Genomic DNA, 10,134 nt, shown 5'->3' on the forward strand with positions numbered 1-10,134 from the left:
GCAGCACATCCTTAAGGGTAAGAACCTTTCCAGATCCTAGTTTTAGGAACACATTACCCACACCAACTACCTCAGAAGAGGCTTGGTTTCCCATGCGTACTTTTCTACCTCCAACAGATCTGTAAGTAGAAAAAATGCTTCTCTCGGAGCACACATGACATGTGGCACCCGTATCAATAAACCATTCATTTGGATTATTACCATGGTCCACGTCGGAGACCATTGCGACCACCTCGTGATCTTTGTTGTTTATAACAACACGTTCAAATAATTTGCACAATATTGTCTCCATCAATAAGTACACAATTATATTGAACCATATGTGCATTGGTATATTAAACACCACATGCATCCCAATTATTACTACCAAGTCAAAATTGGTCTTGCTTGTCAAATGACAAACGATAAACACAATTCTCAAGAGAATAGCTCTCAAGGAATTAACCACTTCATTGCACATCGACATTGCGACGGTTCGTTTCTTCATTCCAGCTTTGGAGCTCATGTTTCCTCCAACTTCGATTGGTATAATCCTGTCTTAGAAGAGTACAATAATTTGTCTTGCGATTGTTAGAAATAATGGGATAAAATTCCCAAGCCGTATACAGGCGGTACTCTAATTATTACAATCGAAGGAAGATAACAACAATAAAAGTGGAATGAAAATTACAACGGAATTAATAAAACAAACCGAACTATAAGTCGAGTCGAGGGAAGCCCTCTTTCCGCAAGACAAATTACGCCCCGGCTAGTGCTCACGGAATGGCGTATTGTCCCCAAAGATAAAACGACTTCCTCCTAGCGTGTAGAAGCACCTCAAACCCGCTAGGCACCGGCGAACTTGATGGAGTTCCGAGAATCGAGCTATGCAATGCTCCTAAGATGCACACTATGATGTAGAGAACTTGAGAGAAGAGAGAATGCTTTTTGTTGGTGTGTTTTTCATCTCTCAAACCCACCTATTTATAGGATAGGAGAGACCACTTCAAAAGTCTTGGCATTAAGGGTCACCATAAACCAATTGGAGGTTACAAAACATGAAAAGCCAAAGGACTTGAAGGTGAAAAGCTTGAAGCCTTTTCAAATATTACACGTTTTCAACAATTGGTTTGGCATGAGTTACTCCTACTTATTATTTTTGTTGTAAAATAACATCTGCAATTGGGGAGTTTGGGGATGTTGCGCCGCACTCCAGGATTCCATGCATTGCGGGTGACGGTGAGGAGTGCTGAGCAGAGGCGGACGCAGAATAGGGGATATGAAGTTATATTTTTGAATGTTTTAGATGATTGATAGAGGTTTTACATATTAATTACACTTAAATTTGAGAATAAATATAGAAATCTTATGGAAAAAATATTAAAAAAATATTTTTAGTGAGGGCTTGAGCACAAGGATGGATCTAGAAATTCTTAGCAAAGAGGGACAAAAATATACATGGAGAAATTTCAAAAATTAAAGAAGGAACAATTAGTGGAAGATTAATACAAAAATCTCTATAATTGGTTACACATATATATAAAGAATGAAATATGAGCAGGGGCATTTGCCTCATCTAGCTTAATGCTAGATCCGTCCCTGCTTGAGCCCCTTGTTGGCTCCACTTGGGTCCACCCATGGTGAATGGGCTGGGACGGACGGCGGAGGAGTGTGCGGGATGGGTTTGCGTCCCAGCATAGGCGCCCATTGTAGAGCGCGCCATTGTAGAACTCGCGCTCGGGACGACAAGGGGGTGGGGGTGTTCAAATTATTTTTTTTGATTTTAAATAAAAATTCCTATACATAGAACCTCCCTCTTCATTCATTTATCCTACCAAAATATTACTACGTCTTTAAATAATATATCATATAAATACAACATCATTTTTTTTTAAAGATTTGTATCTTTTTTGAACTAAACTAAAATGAAGTGTTTTGTTTCTTCTGAATTTGTATGACATTTAATGTTATTGAAGTGATTTGATTAATCATATTGTCATGAATTTTAATTTACACTAATTTCAAGGGTAAACAATGAATTATGCAAATTAATTTGAGAGATATGACTAGAGGGTAAACAATGAATAATGCGAATTAAAAAAGAACAGTTAGAGTATCTGCTATCAAATCCTAGAACTCTTTAAACAAAAATATTGGTAATAACAATAAACATGAATAAATAATTAGATAAAATCTGGGGTTGAATTTCGTGTTCTTCAGTCTTTTTCTCAATAACTTAATTTTCTTGGATTTTTTGATATAAATTAATTATTGATTTCTATTTATTACTCCTTCCATCCTAGTTAAGATAGTACTTATGAATAATTATAATACATTTCTTAGTTGGCACTAAACACGAAATTTTAAGAGTTATTCCCTCCGTCCGCCATTAGGAGTCCCGGTCACTTTTGAGCACTTGTTTTTGTAAAAATAATAATAAATAGTTAAAGTAGAAATATGATAAAGTAAAATAGAGAATAATGTTGAGAAGGATCTTATTAACATTATTCTTTCTCTTACTTTACTATTTCTCCACTTTAACTATTTATTATCATTTTTCCAAAACAAGTGCCCAAAAGTGACTGAGACTCCTAATGGTGGACGGAGGGAGTATTGGATAACGTGGTTAATTGAAGAGAGAAATAGTGAGTGCAAATAGTAAATGAAGAGAGAAAGAGAATTGAATATTTAATTTGATAAAGAAAAACAGTAGTTTAGTATATTAATCAGGGAGAAAAAAAGTTAAATTAAATAGAAATATATCATATCAGTTGGAATAATCTAAAAAGGAAAGTGCGTAACAATTGATTATGAATTATGGTTAAATTAAATGGGGTTATATATGGCTAAGAATCATCTAGACTTGGAATGTCCTTGTAGACAATAATATACTACAAGATTCCAACAAGATATTGCAGTCTTTTACATTAGATTGGTCCGATCTATTTGGACTATAAACGGTCTTATTTTACAAAGAATTGACCGGTGATCTTCTATGATCATGGATCCATAACATAAATACACAATCCATAATGTAGAAGATGATCTTGTTTGCATAAAATATAATGCTCATTTCGTCTCGTTCAAGATATCCACGGTGTATTTTCAGTTTATCTTAATCAAGATGTTTTTTTTTTTATCATATTTAGCATAAGATTTGTTTCTTCAATACTCTTATTAAAATATTCTATTATTATTTTTTCTATTTTATTTCTCAATAATTATTTTTTTTTTCTATTTTATTACTCACTAATTTCGCTTAATATCTCATATCATTTAAAAAAAGTGGTCATCCAGAGACGGAGGATGTTGATAAAAACATACTAAGAAAATAATACTATTTCATTCTTAAAATAAGTCCTAAAACAAGATTAACGTATACAATTAATACCCCAATAGTTTTATTTTCTTGTTGATTGAGTGATAATGCTATATTTTCTTAGAATCCAAATTTTCTTTAAAAAGATGTAATAACATTGCTTAGTATAAAACTAAACTTATCTGATATAATTTGTATGTATAATTTCATGTTGATGTGCGATGAACTTTCTTTTTGAGTAATAAGTTAAGTGTATCAATTTGCCTATATATGACCTGTTGGTAAAAAGTTACTACTAGTAAATATGAACACCGTTAATATTTTATATTTTGAGCTAAAATCGAAATAGAAGTAGCTCTTTTTTTCAGTTACTATAATTTATTGAGTAACATTCATTTTTTTTTGATATAGAAGTAAAATATTCGAACTAATTAGGGTAGTGAGCAAAAGCTCAGCACAATAAAAAAATAAAGTTCTGTAGAAAAATAAATACAAGCACAAGAGCTAAAGCCAACATAGACACAAGAGCTAAAGCCAACCTTCATATCTGTGCACAGTAGCTAAACTACAAATTACTATATAAGTTAAAGAGTATTTTATTGGAAGGGAAATGTTTTAGGCTTTTAGCCAATTAAACTGTATTTATAATCCAAATGAAAAGTACTAGCTAGTTTATCTTAGTAACCAAAGTTACCAAACTACACCTTCTTTAGCCAAATAATTTTTTTTATGAAAAATAGGGAAGAAACATGAAGAAAGTAAAAATGAAAGGGGTAATGCCCCACGTCTTTGTCGTTTAGTTTGCCGACTGGAGAAGGGACAGCTACCCTTTCCCAACCCAAAAACAAATGGATTTTGGCCCCCTCTTATTTAACCCAACTCTATGTAGATGTCTAGGGTTTAATTAAACTAATTTCATAAATTAAAATTAGATAAAAAATAAAACGAACTCAATGCAAAGTGCAAACTAATTCCAGATCTAAAGTTTATGTATCACATGGCGTTAATTTAATTATATATGTTTAACTGATACCGTTTCTACTTTTACTCAAGAGATAATAATTTTTTACGACGATCTGTTGATCTTCTTTATATACAGAGAAAGTTATGCAATCAGTCCACTTCAGGATAAATTACGCATCAATTTTAGCTTGACGCATTTTCTAGCATTAAAGTGATGTGATATTAGTGTCTCTAATAAAACAGGTAGAGACATTACATCTCAAGAATTGACACACGATCTACTACAGATTTTTAAAATATATTATATTAGCCATTCATAATTATTGGACATGGTGCACATGGGTAGCTTCGTCTTGCACCCTAAACAATTATTTAACCATTAGATTCCATCAAGAGTGCAAGGAAGCTACATTCGATTTTTTTTTTCTTTCAATAAAACACAAAAAATAACTTATAGCATGTATATAATTAGATACACAATAGCACACTTATATGGATAGGCACATAAAGAAGGGACCAAAACTAAAATGATTGTAGTTGGTGAGAAAAGTTTGTTGGTACTTTTGTAGTTGGCATTTGCGTTTGCTAGTGAATGCAAGTTGAACTTGGTGTGAAGTGAATGCAATCATCAAAACATAACAAATTATAGCCACAATTCATATATCTTCAATAAATTTTGCAAAATCGGAGTTACAAATCAAAAGTTATTTTTAGTTTGAGATCTTTTAATGATATCTAGAACGAGATATCACATGTATTAAGTTCATCATGATTGTGGCTATCAGAAATAGAATCCAAAGTATAATTATGACCTAAGACTAGAGTTAACATAATTGGCTTCGTGTTACAAGTTTTATTACTTTTTAGACTAAGCACATCGTAATTCTTTTTATTGACGTCCCACCTACAACTATTTTTTTAAATAAAATATAACAAAATTGTTTTTTCTATTTTATTTTTTCAGATACATTACTTTATATTACTATTGTACTTTATTCTTTCTCTGCTTAACTCTCTAATAAACACCCGTATTTAAATAAAATGTCTTACCTATGACGGGACGATTGAAGTATTAATTTTCATGACAATGCATGAAAACCAATCATGTACATGTGAATGTACGTTTTGTGTGTATCATTCATGAACATTTTGAATAAAGTAGTTAGTAATCTTTGGTGCTTTAATTATTTCAGGGTGTTTTAGTGGGTGGTCGATTCCTTTCTGCTATCGATATTGCACTTGATAGAGTGTAACCAACGATAGTGATCAATAAACTGATGAAAGGACACCACTCCACATAGATTAATTAATGATCTTAATTTTACTAAATTAATGTCGGCAAGCAATTTCATTAGTTTGAGTCCATTTTTGGAGGTGTTTATTACTGAGATTAGTGAATAGGGAAATACAAAATGCTCTACTCGATCTTCGATGAAAAATAGTTCCATTTGTAACTGACATAAATTTTAACGATAAAAAAATGAGAGGGGAAAAGTGAGAAAAAAGGTAACATGAGAGAGAGGAAGTTTCCATAAACATAAATGAGTCCAATTTTAATAGACATGCCAAAATAAAAAAAATATGACTATTTTTTTATGGAGGAAGCATTTCCAAAGTTAAATTAAAACTTTTATAATTGCCAATCTTTAATAATTTCGACAATTCGAATTAACTTGCTTAATTCATACATCTTACAAGATAGAATTAAAGAAATGTTGACAATGTGAATACAAATATTCAATCGTATATGGTATATGTACTAAATAGTAAAAGTGTCTACTTTACCAAAAATAATGCAAAGGTGCCTAAGGGCTAAGATAATTTTCAGAAATTACAACGAAAAAACTCGTAATGTTAAAATGTCTAATGGTGGCATTTTTGCGTCAGTGTAGGCTCGCGAAATAAATAATTATTCCAAAAAATATATAATTTATTACTACCTCCGTCCCCGAAAATTTGTCCCATTTTTCCATTTCCTCCCGTCCCCAAAATTTGTCCCATTTCACTTTTAATATTTTTGGTAGTGGACCTCCTATTCTACTAACTCATTCCTAATCACCTTTATTATAAAACTAATACTCCCTCCGTCTCACAAAAGATGTCACACTTTCCTTTTTAGTTTGTACTACAAAAGATGTCACATTTCCCTTTTTGAAAAAAGTTCTCTCTGATCACATGAATATAAAAATTATATTTTCTCTCTCCATTTAACCCACAAAACAAAACCTCATAAAATCTCGTGTCGTTCCATAAGTGTGACATCTTTTGTATGACGGAGGAAGTTTATAAAAGTAGAACCCACAATCCACTAACTTTTTCAACTCACTTTCCATTATATTTTTTAAAACCCGTATGCCAGATCAAAGTGGGATAAGTTTTGGGGGATGGATGTAGTACTATTATGTAATAACGTAATATACGATTAATCATCTTTAGAAATTTTGAAATAATAAGGCCAAATTTTAAATATAACTTAGACCTTCATATTATTAGTCTGAATAAAAAAAGGCCCAATCCACAAATGCAAATAAATAGGGAGCTTCAAAGGCCTATTAAATTAAATCAAATGGACCTATTCATTTACTAAGCCCGTTTAAAAGCTAGGTCCATATTTCAATAATACACTTGCAATTTTTTATTTGCGAAAAAGGAAAACAGATAATGAACGACCTTGGGAAAATAGCATTTATGTAATTTGCCAATTGCCACACCTTTTCATCGGCCATGCAGAGAATACCTAAACAAATTAACACTATGCTTTCAAGTTTTCAACTGTTTTTTATTTTAATTAATTTCACCGGATTTGATTGTACTCGTCTTCAGGCAGATCTGTGTGGAGCACTAAAGTTCAATATCTCGGAGTGAAAAATGATGAATTGTCCGGGCTTCTTCAAGTTTCACGTGCCTTGGCTTGGCGAAGAAAGTCAGGTATTTTTAAAAATAATTTAGTTCTCTAGTCTCGATTATATCTTTTTTTACTTTAAAAAATCAATACATATCGATAGGCACTGGCGGAGCTACGGTGGGGCTGGAGGGCCCATTGGGATTTTAACTATAATAAATATATTCAGACATGTTACATATATACTTTGACAGTGCAGTTGGCAAGTGAAGGTGGCAATAGATCATAGCTGGGGATGGGTGCTGAGTTCGATTCTCACCCCCACGCCTTCCTGTTTTTATGCCCTTAGAGTAAAGTCATTTCTTGTCAAATCATTCTTGCTATATTTACCTAGAATGTGAAAGATTATTTTTATATATTTTATCAAATGCTATATTCTAATTTGTATTTTTGATATTTTAGAGATGTGCTATATTTATTCAATAACTTTTATTGTCAATTTATTTTTTAGAGATGTGTTTAATTCATGATTATTATATCATTTGTTCAATAACTTGTAAATATTGTAATATACATTTTTAAACTATTTTTTATTAGTATTGTAATATAATTAATAGTTTTATCAAAAATAAAATAATATGTACATTTAAAAAATTGCTTTATTTATGAAAAACTTAATCTTATTAGTAGGTAAAATTCTTTTCAAGGTCATCACGAAGTGCTTATATCAATTATTCTTGATTAGATTAAATTTTCTTGATATGCATTTATTTCTTGTGTACTAAATATCTGAAAATATTCCTTTAATTTTTAAGATCTTCTAATTCTAAATGATGAAAAAAAGGCAAAATATAAAATGGTCTTCGTACGACTAATTTCAATGAAAAAATCATCGAGAGATACCTACATCTATTAACAGTGAGCGCTAAAATTTTTCTTCTTCTTGGGCCCCCCACCGCAAAATTCCTGGCACCGCCGCTGTCGATAGGGATGCGTTAAAATGACAACACCTCTTAAAGTAACACAATACCACTATTCCTAGCTCTTGAATGGTGTATCAGGCATGATTTAGGAGTAGGGAAGAAATGAGAGGAATAGATAGATCGATAATTTGATGATGTGTTATTTCTGTAGAGAATGGCCCTTTATATAGGGTTGATACATATGTAAATATGGTACAATATCAATCATCTTATTCTATTCTTGGAGTATAATTGTGGAGCATAATTGAGATTATTCTCTGATATCTTTTCTTTTCTTAACACTCCCCCTCAAGTTGAGTAGTGGGATCTCCAAATCTCAACTTGCCAAGCACGTTCATGAGGCTTCTTGAGTTGACAGCTTTGGTGGGAATATCAGCTAGCTGTTCTTCGGATCGAACAAGTGGTAGCTCCACAACTCCACTTTCCAACTTCTCTTTGATGAAGTGTCTGTCGACTTCAACATGTTTCGTTCTATCATGCTGTACCGGGTTCTCAGATATACAGATTGCTGCCTTGTTGTCACAATATAGTTGACTCTTGTCTTGTATGAGCCCAATTTCATCCATCAGCCTTCTTAGCCATAAGATCTCCATCAATCCACTTCTTATCCCTCGAAATTCAGCTTCCGCACTTGATAATACCACCACATTTTGTTTCTTACTCCTCCATGTTACCAGATTACCTTCAACAAACATAAGTATCCGACTGTTGATTTTCAATCAACTGGATTACTCGCCCAATCAGCATTGGTGAACCCATAAGTTCCTCGGTGTTCATTCTTTCTGAACATTATCCCATGTCCGTCAGTTCCCTTGAAGTACCACACGATCCTCAATGCTGCTTCATAGTGATCTTTTTGAGGTCGATGCATGAATTGACTGACTATTCCCACCACATAAGCAATATCTGGTCTAGTGTGAGAAAGATAGAGGAGTTTCCCCACTAGGCGCTGGTACTTTCCTTGGTATGCTAGTTTAGCTTCTTCAGAGATCTGCAGCCCATGATTCACTAGAATTGGTGTATCGGTGGGTTTGCAATCTATCAAACCCGTCTCTGCCAGAATGTCCAAGATATACTTCTTCTGCCTCAAGAAGATTCCTCCCTCAGAGCGCAACACTTCTATCCCCAAGAAATATTTAAGATTCCCCAAGTCTTTCATCTCGAACTCCTGGAATAAGCTTCCTTTTAGCCTTTCTATTTCTTCTGTATCATCTCCCGTGATGATCATATCATCTACATAGATGATCAGGCATGTGATCTTCTCGTCTCTTTTTTTCAGGAACAGAGTATGATCTGAGTTACTCTGCCGGAACCCATACTTGGTCATGGCTTCTTTGAATCTCCCAAACCAAACCCTTGGTGACTGTTTGAGTCCATAAAGAGTCTTCTTCAGTCGACACCCTTCTCCCCTTTCAAATCCTTCAGAGAACCCCGGGGGTGTTTCCATTTATACCTCTCTTTTCAGTTCCCCATGTAGAAAGGCGTTTGTCACGTCAAATTGGTGAAGTGGCCAGTCCCTGTTTGTAGCAACTGAGAGTAACACCCGAATGGTATTCATCTTTGCTACGGGAGAGAAAGTCTCATCGTAATCAACTCCGTAAGTCTGCGTATATCCTTTAGCAACCAATCGTGCTTTGTATCTTTCTATAGATCTGTCTGGTCTTCGTTTGATGGTGAACACCCACTTGCATCCAACCGCCTTTTCTCTGTCTGGTATTTTGCATTTCTCCCATGTACCATTTCTTTCTAAGGCTCCCATTTCTTTCAGCATTGCCTCTCGCCAGTGTTTGTGTCTCCAAGCTTCTTCCACAGTACAAGGGATCTCCTCCTCTTCATATAAGGCGGCCTCGAATGCTTGCGCCATCTCCGAGAGGTGCCCCTTGGCCAAGTTCATAACGGAGTACTTGGATTTTCTGCCGATGACCTCGGGGCTATATCTCTTTGGTGGGACTCCTCTATTGGGCCTTGGTGGAAGTTTATATCCTCCAATTCCTTCACTAATCTGTTCTTCCAATAGATCGCAGACTTCTGATTCTTTTTGTGAGTCC

This window comes from Salvia hispanica, chromosome 6, assembly GCF_023119035.1.
Source record: "Salvia hispanica cultivar TCC Black 2014 chromosome 6, UniMelb_Shisp_WGS_1.0, whole genome shotgun sequence".
Lineage (NCBI taxonomy): Eukaryota > Viridiplantae > Streptophyta > Magnoliopsida > Lamiales > Lamiaceae > Salvia > Salvia hispanica.